The following is an 11,856-nucleotide window of genomic DNA, read 5'->3' on the forward strand; positions in this document are numbered from 1 at the left end:
GTGACTTCCTCACCTGCCAATCACTGCCTAATTGATGGAATCAGGCAAATGGAACAGGTGAGTGTCTTTATCTGCTTGACTGCAAAACTAAAACTAACTAAAACACCAGCGAGGCGGTCCAACTTTCTGTAGAGTTAATACTAAATTAACACTAAAAAGTATTAATTCATCCAGTTCTGCTGAGGGGAGGCCGTGTCTTAGAGCTGTGACATGCTCAGGTACCTTAACCACATCCAGAAAGTGTCTCCAGGGCCTGACCTAAGTGGAAGCCATCAGTCAGCTGAGGGGAGTGCACTGACACCCTTGTCCCTAAGCCATTTATCTAAACTGAGTCTCAACAAAGGCCCCATTCCAGAGCTCTCTTTGGGAGAGTTCATAAGGACATGACCACTGTGAGGGGTGAGACTCATGAACAGCTGGCTGATGTGGAGAAAGGGTAACGGGTAGCACACAAGAAAAGCTGAACCTCCAGGGGTATCACCCAGCACCTGCTCTCTGTTGCAGCCCAGCAAAAGAACAAAGCTGTGGCCACTGTTAACCCATCCAACTGTTTGCTCTGCTCAATGCAAACCTGGGGTGATAACACAAACCAAAAAGAACAAGTCTTTTTTCTGGGGAAAAAAAAAATTAAGTTTCCCAGTGAAATGTCGCAATCTGAAATTTTAACCTGTTCTCTCCTCTGAGGGCTTTACCAAGGCATCAGAACACTGTAATGTCCACATGGTGTGAGCTCCATTGGCAGTTCATTATTGGAATTATGTCTGATTGTGCACTGCTCAACCATCCTGAGAGTGAGAAACATGGACCTTTGCTCAGGAAATGTATTCTTCTGATCATACGGCCTGCTTTCTGTTCATTACTGACCAGCAAAATCATATTTTAAACCTAAATTATTCAAAATCTTGCCGTATAGCAAGATGCTAATCCTCTAAATTAAAAATATATTAATTAGATGCCTAATAAAAAATCATTGAATAGATTTTCACATGGGAGTTGACAAAATATTTCTTATCATAATGTCAGACTTCCCTATTTTCTTTTTATTGCTCCTGGGTTGCTTTTCTTTCCTGTGTCCTTCATAGCTCCTTTCATTCCTTTCAGGTAGACTTCCAGTGGGACAGATGGAGAACTCTGGGCAGCAACTCAACCAGCACAGGACCCACAGTACCCAGATTAGCTCAGGGCAGTAGGAAATCCTTTTGTAGTTTTTTTCTCCAGTCTTGGGAGGAAAAAGAGAAAAAAGAAGCAAAGCCTTGTCTTTCACATGTTTTGACACTGCCTACTTATGTCAGCACAATTCACTGCTGAGAAACTTAGAATCTGTAACTTTTTCTGAGCAAGTCTGGCCAGCTGCCATTAGACAAAACAGCTCCATAAAACCATCCCATGTTTCCAAAGCTCGGAGGTGAAAAATACTGGATATTAGGAGTGTTGTCCACCCCTACTGAAATCTATGACAATTGCCCCTTTGGTTCACACTGGTGGGTGATCAACATTTGAGGCAGTTTCTGTGTATAAGGGAAAGCAAAATGCAAAAAGTATTGGAGACATCCGGGCTGATCCTCTTTGGGCACAGAGCACACCTGCTTGTCTTTGTGCCTGAGACACTCCAGACAAAGCTCAGCAAGCTGTTCCCTCCACTGGTCTGTGCTAAACCCCTGATTTCATGTTCCTTCCCAGTACAGGAACAGATCAAAGAACTGTAGAGGAAATAAGGCCCCACTGACTGACTGATTTTGCAGGACAAGATGCAGTGCAGCTGCAGTAAATCTGCATTTTGGCCACTGCAGAGATGTGCTCCAGGTAATCCCTCCTGCAGCCAGAGACCATGGCAGGGTCGGGCATTTGCTGTCTCTATTCCCTGAGATCTGTGTGGCACAAGCCTAAAGCCAAACACATCCAAACCAAAGATTTGTTCTGAGACCTAAACCTGGAAATTGATCTTTTCAAGCCCTGTTCTTACACACAACACACTGAGGTGGTTTTATCATCTCCAAAACGTTTTTCCTGGTCCTTTCATGTTGTACATGTGTGGTTACCAGGTCATCCAAACCAAAATGAGCGTGTGGCAGTATTAGCAGAAGAGCTGAGTGTCAAGGACCAAAGAAGTGGGATTTTGCCTTCAGAAGGAGAAGAAGGAAGAAGTTCACAGCACTTCTCACACCTGGCAGGGTCTCCTTGGTCCCCTCTTTGCTGTCACAGCCAGTGTTGGGCCTGGTGCACTTCCAGCCCAAAAGGAACTGAACAAAGCTCATCCCAAGATAATTCCCCATGCAAAAGGAAACCACAGGAAGAACCTTTCTGCTGCTAAGAGAATCTATTTTAAGATATTGGCATTTGATATAAAACAAAACCTGTTCAGGATTCATTGTTCTGTCCACTGAGTAATGAACACCAACATGATAATTACATCAAAATTGATTGGTTTTAAAATGTCTACTCTAATTAATTTATTATAATACTTATAGGACAGTTTGAGACAAGCTCTTGTGCACCAAGGATTAAATGTCATTCACTTGCAGAGGCCGGAAGGCTGGATACACCCATTTGTAGAGAATGGAAATTAAAATCAGAATCAGAAATTAAAAATCAGAATCATAGAAATCATCACAGAAAGGCTTGAGTTGGAAGGGACCTCAAAGATCATGCAGTTTCAATACAACACATAGGTTTAACTTTTTTATTTCCCAATCCTAATTTTCTTTGCTCTTAGTATTATGTGAACTTTTTTTATATTTAACTTTCTCCTTTGTTATCTTTTTTAAACAAGCAAAGGGAAAGATGAGAGATCTCTGAAATCTCAGCTCATAACCTTCTTTTTTTTCAGCCTGATGGGAAAACCTGGCTAGGGTTTTCCCTGTTTATCCAGGCTGTGGAAGGACAGCTCTTCCGTGAGGTAGGAGTTTGGACACAGGTGGTAGCTAGAGAAAGGTTTCCAAACCCAGCAAGTAACTGAAGCATGTTGATTTCTTAATTTTCAAATACTTTGCCAAATAATTTAGGCCACAAGAATAAGTTATAATTTTTGCATTAGAATTTTTGTGCTCCAGCTGTGACCTGACCACACTGAGCTGGGCTTCTCAGAACAAACACTTAATTCTGCCTCTGAGTCACAGCCCACCCAGCCCAACTGCTGACATGGGAAAGGTTCATTTACAGAGTATAAATATGTCCTTCTACCCAAATATATTGGCTGGAAAACATCAGGCAAGTGGAGATATAAGGGAAAAAAGTATAAATCAGAATTCTCAGAATATTTGATAATTTGTCTGACTCTTAAAATTTGGTAACTTCGACTCAGTTTGGAAGGTAACTGCATAACCCACTGTGAGGGCAAGAGTTTTCCTTTTAGAGAAAGTCAGTTTACATTTCATCAACTGAACACAAGCTTTATTTCTTTTTAGTTTAGAAGCAGGAAAGCGTAATGCCACAAAGACCAAAAGCCCTCTGTTGGTTTATAAAAAACTGCTGTGCTCTGAGCAAGAGCTTGGCCTGCCTCAGAGTCCATTAATAGCTATCTGTACCAGAAAGACAGTCATGTATTTCTGTTTGTTTCTGTTCTTCAATTCCTCCCCTCCAAAGGCTAAATTGTGCTGCTTCTAGTAAAGATTAAATAGCAAGCAATTCAACTTCTGGCACTACACTTTCAAATACGAAAGAGGTTATGTCATGCAAGAAGAAAAGGGTTTTCTTTGGGATTGGGCATTCTTCTTCTTTCATGACATAATGAAAGGGAAGGGGTGCCTTTTAAAGCTCTGTGACATTATCAAACTTTGCCACAGTCACACTGTGTGAAAGCCCTGTGCATCACTGATGCTAAGGAGAGACAGGAAATGATAATGAAAAAATCAGTATTAATTGCTCACAGAGTCAGGATCTGTTCCATCCCCGTGTACAAATAACTGCACAGCTCTGCCTCATTGCTTGTGGTACTGGAGCGGGGGAAAAGTCACTTTCATACCCTGGTTGTTTACTCTGTAGAGTTACTCAGTGAATAGTAAGAAGAGTCTGAGGCACAGCAAGTCAGCAAATAAATCACAACTGACAGGTTTTTTATTTCAGTCACACTGTGGTAAATTCAAATAATTCTAATGAAGTCAACTGTGCTGCTCCAGACTGACCCATCATCACACAGGGTGGGACAATTGCAGTGCTAATTTAACAAAGAGAAAAGATACCCTGATATATTTTTGCAGATCTGATGATATATAACTTACATCCATCATTAATAGTTTCTATTTAAGGCATTTAATTAGCATTATGATAAAACTAACCAAACTGCCTACAGTGCAACAAACAATCTGAATTGAGGCTGAGCAGTTAAACCCCTCTGACGGCTTTGACCGCCCGCAATCCTAATGGCCAGTCTGGCAATTAATGTTCGCTCATTCATCACTACTAATTAACTTCATTGATTTTTAACACTGGGATTTCCACATTAAAGCATGGGGCAAGAAGCATCACATTTGTTATGATATAATATTCAGAGGAAATGAAATAAAAGAAGTGCTGTGTCAGGAGACAAAACCACCATTTAGGCCAGGATGTTAAGTTACACCAAAAAATATGCATTGATCTTCACTGGCTTTTATTTTAACCATCTGCTCTCTTGAAAAAGAAATGGCAACTATTTGTTACATGGACATGAGACAAAAAAAGACAAAAGTTTAATGAATGGACTGCAAAGTTGCTTTGCAGGTACACTGCCCTTGCATAAACTCTGTCAATTCAATACAGCCTGAAGTCCCCACAGTTCCTGTATTGGAAGGATCATGGAGAAGGTAAATAATGTTTTTAAGAAAGGATTTAAAAGGTGCTAAAGTTTTGCATTGGTCAAATCTGTAGGAATGGAGAGGAAGAGGGGGGAGATAAAGATTTTATACAGTTTCTCTAACAGGTATCTGAACTTTCCATCACATGGAAAGATAATGTAAGAATTACAATACTAATCAGGCATGGAGACTGGGTCTCTGAAGATGCAGAGCCAGTCAAGAAAGAGCAAACTATCAAAAGGAATTAAAGTTACCCTGCATTGTTGGACTGGTGTGTGCAGGTAGATCAATAGAGCATTGACAACATATTTCTATGCCAGGAACATCCACTAAAAGCACATGGTTTCATTGAGCTGGATGTTCTCAATAAAATATAAGCTATCGCAGAGCAAAGAACTGAAGGAAAAATATCCTGCTTATTTCTTTAAAGAGTGCTTGTAATAAACTAATGATCTGGACTGATTCTAGTGGATTAGAGTGGTCCTGCTTGTCACTCGACACTGATTTACTGTATAAACTTGAGCAAATCCTGTTCCCCACAAGTCTCAGGCTTTCCTCCACTTAAAAATTTAAAAAACTGCTCTTGAAGATTTTTCTTTTTATGAGAAGGGAGGAGAGTATTTCAGGGTGCAAATGAGGACATTTTTCAGCATAATAAATCATCAATAAATACAAAAAGAAATTGGGTGAGGAAAAGTTTTGTGTCTGGCAAACTTCTAGCCACAGGCCAGTTACAGATGGTTTGAAGGTAGCACCACAGAGCACATAAAAGAAGAAGATACTTTTTCCTGAATTTCAGCTTAAAATACAGGCTGAAAAAGTAGCAAATTCATGGTGCACAGGAGTCACTGAAGCTCATCCAAATATCCCATGAAGGCTGTGCTTAGCTTTCTAAACAGGGAACATAGAAAGAGGATGTACTGCATACAGAGCAACTCAGTGATGGTGCAGCAGCCATGCAAGATTTTATGTAAGAATTACATAAAAGCAAACGTATAAAGATTTGCAAGATCAAAAGTTGTTCATCTGTGAAGTAAATGCCCAGTATTGTCTCTCCACTTCCTGCCTCATGCCTTGGGATGACACAATCAACAAGGCTTCCTTTGTGGTTTAAGTTCTGCTTGATTGTACATTAATGCAACAGATAGGACTGAATCATCTGTTCTTGTCTGCAAGTGGTGCTGAGGATTTATAGCTCTACAGTGGGAAGCTACAAGTGATGTGTATGGGCACAGCTGAAAAAAAGAGAGACAAGGTCATTCACAAACAGCAGGCCTGAGAAAAGGGAGGTAGTAATATTTTAAAGGAATTAATTATGAGGAAGATATTAATAAACATATCACAGAGTTTCCATTATATTTTGATCATTCAAACCATTATAAGCCATAGAACAGAAAGGCTTTGGTCTAGGATCACTTGGTGCATAAGTTCAGGATTAATTTCTTTAGTGTCCATGGATTATCTCAGTCCCAACCTGCCTCCTTACCTGGAGTAAAGGCTCCAGAATTCCCTGCTGGAGAGTCCTGGGGAGTTGCTGCCTCCAGGCTGGGCGTATGTAGGATGGAGAGGAGCTCCTCTCTGTCCAAGGCACAAAGCAGGGAATGTGTCACAGTAAGAGGACTGGGAACTCATAAATTAATGTCCTTTTGACACAGAGAGATGGAGAGATTTTGCAGGAAGCTGCTTTTTATCCTATTGTGCTGAAACAAGCCAAGGGTAGATCAGATCCTGAGCACATGTTTTTTGGATAGGGCACGTGAAACAAAGGATAAAGAAACTCCAAGCAGCTTGGTGATGCAGTTGCAATCATTCAGTTAAGATTAAGACATCATGATTTTAAAGTTACATCTTTTGCAAACCTTTTTTGTGGCTTTGGGATTTCTTTATGTTTTTTGGATGGCTCAGTTTGCAAAGATCTCTCTCAAGGCAGATTCTGTGTGGATCACAGTTCAGTTCAGGAGTTCACCAATTTACAACACTTTCCCTTTGACATTAACGGATTTATGGATCTATTAAAAATAAACATATATTTAAGTGCTTTCCTGTAGAGGTACAAATTGCAAAGTATTGCCAAGAATCCACCCCAGGAGAGCCCCTTTGTCAGAGTCCACAGTCCTGTTTTATTCACTCAGACTGGACCCTCTGCAGAACCTGTATGGACTAATCTGGGAGTCACTGAGTATTCCCCATTTTGGAATGGGGAATAATATAGAAGTTACAAATAATGTAAAATAGTCCCCATTTTGAAATGGCGAATAAGGCTGAGAACACCTGCTGAAGAAGATAAAACAAAAAAGACACCAGCTCCGTTTCCTCTGGTTTTTCTCAGTTACACTCCTTCCCCTGAGCTGCTGCCTCAGTACAAGTTTTGCCCCAATGTAAACAAAGATCCACTAATTTTCTTCTATCCTTGTTCCATTATAAAAAAAACTCATGAGACATCCTACCTGAAGTCTCATCCCAAGCTCAGAGGTTTATAGTGCATCCAGCCTGCTCTAACACAGACACATGGCTTTGTCAAAGGCATTTTGAGGTGGCTTCCATGGTTAAAAATGGGACAATGGTGCCTCTGACAGACTGGAAAGCAGCAGAGGGTGGGATGAGCCATGCCTGCAAGCTAGAGAGAGACACAAAACAGGAGCTTTTGCCAATCCTGCACAATGTGGTGCATTTGCCCCAGGAAAAAAAGATGCTTCCAAACAACACAGTGCAATCTTTGCTGTGCAATGAACTGAATTGAGATCTGATACTGAATGACATTCCATCAAGAGCGCAAGAAGCAAAGAACTGACTGAAGCAGGCAGCGCAACTCAGCCTTCTTTGGAAGCACCAAACATCTTGTGGTGATTATCAGAGGAGGAGAAAGAGAAGGAGGAGGAGGTGGCAGCTTCCTCTAGCTTGGAGTAATGCAAGACCATCAGCTGAATATGAAGAAGTCCAGAGAGTTCCCCTGAGCTGTGTCTGTGCAGCCCTGGCTGCCACATTCTTCACGGAAATGTTTGAGGGCTCTGCAAAACCTCCTGGGGGTGCAGGGGTCACTGAGAGAGAACTTGAGACTTTAACACAGCACCAATTGCAGCTGCAAGCAAGGAGCTTTTGGTAACCAAAGAAACATTTTCAAGATTTTAGCACAGCTTTGTCACATAAATTTCAGAAATGCTCTCCCTGTGATCTGAAATGACTTAAAGTTGTCATGGGCAAATTTACCTTTCTCTGCTGCTTGAGAAAAGCACACTGCAAAGGTCATCAGCTCCTCACACAGAAGTTTAGAAGCCTTCAAAACCCAGAAAATTCCTACTGTTTATAGTAAGGTCTTATGGGGTAATTAAAACGTTCAGGTACTGCTGTAGTTTAGGGGTTTACTATGTTATGTGCTTAGAAAATAGACATGATTTTACATTAATCCTGCAACTGAATACTGACCCCAAAATCTACAGGAAGCTGCTGATATTCCAATTGCTGTCATGTGCATTGCACCATCTATACCTAAATATACACCTACTATGAGCAGTACTGTCAGCAATATGGAAAAAATGGCCTTTCTTTAACCAAATAAAGGAAATACCATGGAACCAATACTCCAGAAAATAAAATATATTGATTAATCAAATTTATATATATATACACACATGCATGGAGTTTCTTTTATATATATATAAATGTAGGTGTGTATCTATCTCCTATTTTCTCCCCTGCTCAGACCTGAGAACAGTCCTTCTAATTACATGAAGAACTTACAAGAGTGTAATTTCCCTGAAGATTTCTCTTCCATAATGGAGGATTTCAATTTGAAATAGTTCTTAATGATGACCAGAAAAGCATCACTCAAAGTATTCCAAGGTTCCAGCGGATGGTTCAAAGATAATTCACTGTCAGTTATCCCTACAAAGTATGTGCTCATTTTCAAAAGAAAATGTAAATGATGTAAATCTGAAGTGCTCACCTTGTCAGTCAGTTCTACATTTATATCCAAATAACCAGTTGTTTCTTAAAAACAGGAAGATCAATGAAGCCAGCAGGTACACTCAGATGGTTTGAGTGATGTATTTTAAATGACTGAAAAATGTGCTTTTCCATGTTCTGACACCAGACAGATCCATGTACAACTGCTCCAGGAAGGTGTTTTTTAATATTGAAGCTGAGGTTTTGAGAGCACCAAATGGTGCATTTTCCTCTTGATGTGCTGCTGTATTAAAAGGAATTATGCATGTGAACTTGGCCACAGCAAGAAGAGACCTCATATCTTATACTGGGCTGGATTTGATTATTGAGATAAAGTTTGTAATAAAATGAAAGCAGTGTCAGGGGAAAAAAAATGCAACTCCAAAGAAGAGGAAGACCTTCAGTGATTACATGTTTCCACCTGAAACCTTACACCTGAAGCAACTGGAGTGGTCTCTTTAAGGTCCCTTCCTTATTTTTGTCCTAAATGCCCATTTCCTCTGCACCACTGAAGAATTCAGTGAGGCAATAAAATCATCAAAGTAGACCAGAACAAAATCTAAATTTTAAAGAACACTGTAAAGCCTGGGAAGGGTCAGAGTGTGTGGGACACAAGGAAGGAGGAGTACCTGGAAACACAAAGAGTATAGGAATCTGTACAACTTCTTTTGATAAACTTACAGTAATAGGCTGGGAATTTGTACTAAAAAGAGACTAAAATACAAGCTAAAAACTAGAAGCACCTAAAGTGCTTTTAAAGTTCTGTAAGGAAGTGAATTATGAGGGGTAATGGCAGAGTTTCAGATTAAAATGAGTGAATTTTCTGAGACAAAGCCATAGGATATTCTTTTACCAGTGGCCCAAAAGGTGGTCCTTGCATGAGGCACAACATTTCCTCCAGGTACAGGATGTTCAGGGAAGGATGTTTCTGGGTATTTCTAAGTTAGAAGTTATTCAGTTGAAGAACAAAGATTTTGCATTTAATTTGGAGCTGACTGGAAAATGTTATTGAGTTATCTCCTAACCAGATTGAAAATACAGCAGCAAAATCAAATCATGGGATGGGTTTCATGCTCTCTTACAGAAGTGCTTTAAATTTGCTGAAGTTAATGGTGTCTCTGCTGAATTACATCAGCTTTTTAGCTCTAAAAGAACATATTAGTATAAACTAAAGCATTATCAACTTCTTATCAGCAATCTTCTTGTCTCCTCTTGGCTGCAGGTCCAGAAACGAAGATACTTGTTTTAGACACAGTCCAGTGAACCAAGCAGACCCCTACACTCTCAAGAAGTCAAAGCTCAAAGTAATAAAAGTCCTGAAGTCCTACTAGATTCCTTGATAGTTCTGAAAGTAGGAAACAAAAAAGTCCCTAGAAATGATTGCTTTTATCTCCAAATGTTCTGAAACGTGATTATTTTTCTTAAATATAGATCAGTCATCTAGATTGTTTCCATCCTATTTTCTGGCCTGTTGGTTCTGAGCTAAAAGATCCCTGTAAAGCACCTTGGATCTGCCCATTTACACCTGGAATTCCCAAATGCCACTTTTTGTGTTACAAACCCTCAACAGTCCCAGTTCAGGTCTCAAACTCTCTCTTCTGATTCAGGCAGTGCCAAAAACCACAGAGACTCAAGGGCTGGGAATCAGAAAATCTCCACATTTAGAATTCCTCTTTCTGGATTTCCAGCCAGATGATGAGCGAAGTCTTTGCATCTCTGCTTTCCATTACTGGCAAGCACAGGTTTTCCCTGGTATTTATCCTTGTGCTAACTGCCTTCACAGGATTCCATGATTAAGCAAGCAGGCTACTGCAGGGATTTGACACATATGGATGTGTGTACCCCAATCCTGGCACTACTCTAGTCTTGCCAGAAATAGACAGCCCCTGGCAGTGCAATTCTTTAAAAAGTAAATTTGGAAGGAATAAAAAGTGGTAATTAATTGCCCGATACAAATGGCTCTGGACTGAGTACAAGCCAGTTTGATTACCTAACAAATAAAATCACCTTCTGAGGTGATAACCCAGTTCATAAAGTTGTGCAGAAAAATATTGATTACGAAGTCCTTGCTGTGTGGCACTCTTCTTCCCTGAGAGCTGGATGTCACTCAGGCCACAGCTTGAGCTGAGTTATACAGGCAGAGACAAAACCCAGCTAAAGAACACCCACCTTGGCCTCCCTTTGCTGCCAGCAAACCTTGGAAGCCTCGTGCTTTTCAAGGAGGATGCAAAGAGATGGTCCTTCCCTTCACTTGTACCTTACAATGGAATGGGTTGTAGGAGAGGGCTGACAAAAAGGGAAAGCCCAATTCCTGCTGCTAAGGGACTGATTTGATTGTTGCTGCAGGTACTGGAAGAGCAGGTGAACTATGAGGCAGTGGGGCCTGGGATCTGTGCAAATAACACGGGAACTGAAAGAGTTCTGCTGTCTGTCTCAATGCATTTGTTGCTACAAAGATATTTAAACATGAAGTATCACTTAATTCATGGACAGTTTGGCCTCCCTCACCAGCTTCCCTGAGCTCTCATCTCCCAAATCCTGGGACAGTGTGGCCACACGCCACTACATCTGTCCAGGAACTGTCCCCAAGCCAGTGAAGGGTGTCCCACAGGTACCCACCTCCTCCTGTGTGCTCCCAGAGCATTCCCAGCCAAACAAGTGCTGCAAGAGAACATCTGGCAGCTCCTGCCCTCTTTTCCTGCTAATTTCACCCACGTGATCCTGGTAAAGCCACTGAATCTCAAACTTCCAGAGAATGGAATTTGGCTCAATCATTTTCTTTTCTGTTGAACATGTTTTGTTTGATCATAACAAATCAGCCCAGTGTGATGTAAACGAGCTGATCTTAATCAGCAGTGTACTAAATATCCATGTGACATCTGCATACATTGTTGGTTCCTGCCTGCTCTGCATGCTCAATTTAATTAGATGTGTAATAAACGTGTCAAATTTATCAATGGTGTAAAACATTTGACTGCAGTGAATTTACGTCCTTGATTTGGATTGTTCACAGATGCCTTATTATAGCTAACATGGCTTACCTATTTATCCTAAAACATTAATAATTATCTTCTTTCATTTACATTGACTTGTCCAATTTTCCAGGAGGGAAGTACAATTAACCACAAATAAGAAAAAAACC

At 40.6% G+C, this 11,856-nt stretch overlaps 1 protein-coding gene across 1 annotated transcript in view; it reads right to left on the reverse strand.

The window, feature by feature from the left end:
* MEGF11 (multiple EGF like domains 11) overlaps nucleotides 1-8,737 on the reverse strand; it is a 236,009-nt gene extending 227,272 nt beyond the window's left edge. The window contains exon 1 of the mRNA XM_069026190.1: nucleotides 8,716-8,737. The gene's annotated coding sequence lies outside the window, so the exon portion shown is untranslated. The remainder of the gene's footprint in view (nucleotides 1-8,715) is intronic.
* Nucleotides 8,738-11,856: the final 3,119 nt, after the last annotated feature.

The sequence above is a fragment of the Aphelocoma coerulescens genome, chromosome 10 (genome assembly GCF_041296385.1).
Source record: "Aphelocoma coerulescens isolate FSJ_1873_10779 chromosome 10, UR_Acoe_1.0, whole genome shotgun sequence".
In the NCBI taxonomy this organism is placed as follows: domain Eukaryota; kingdom Metazoa; phylum Chordata; class Aves; order Passeriformes; family Corvidae; genus Aphelocoma; species Aphelocoma coerulescens.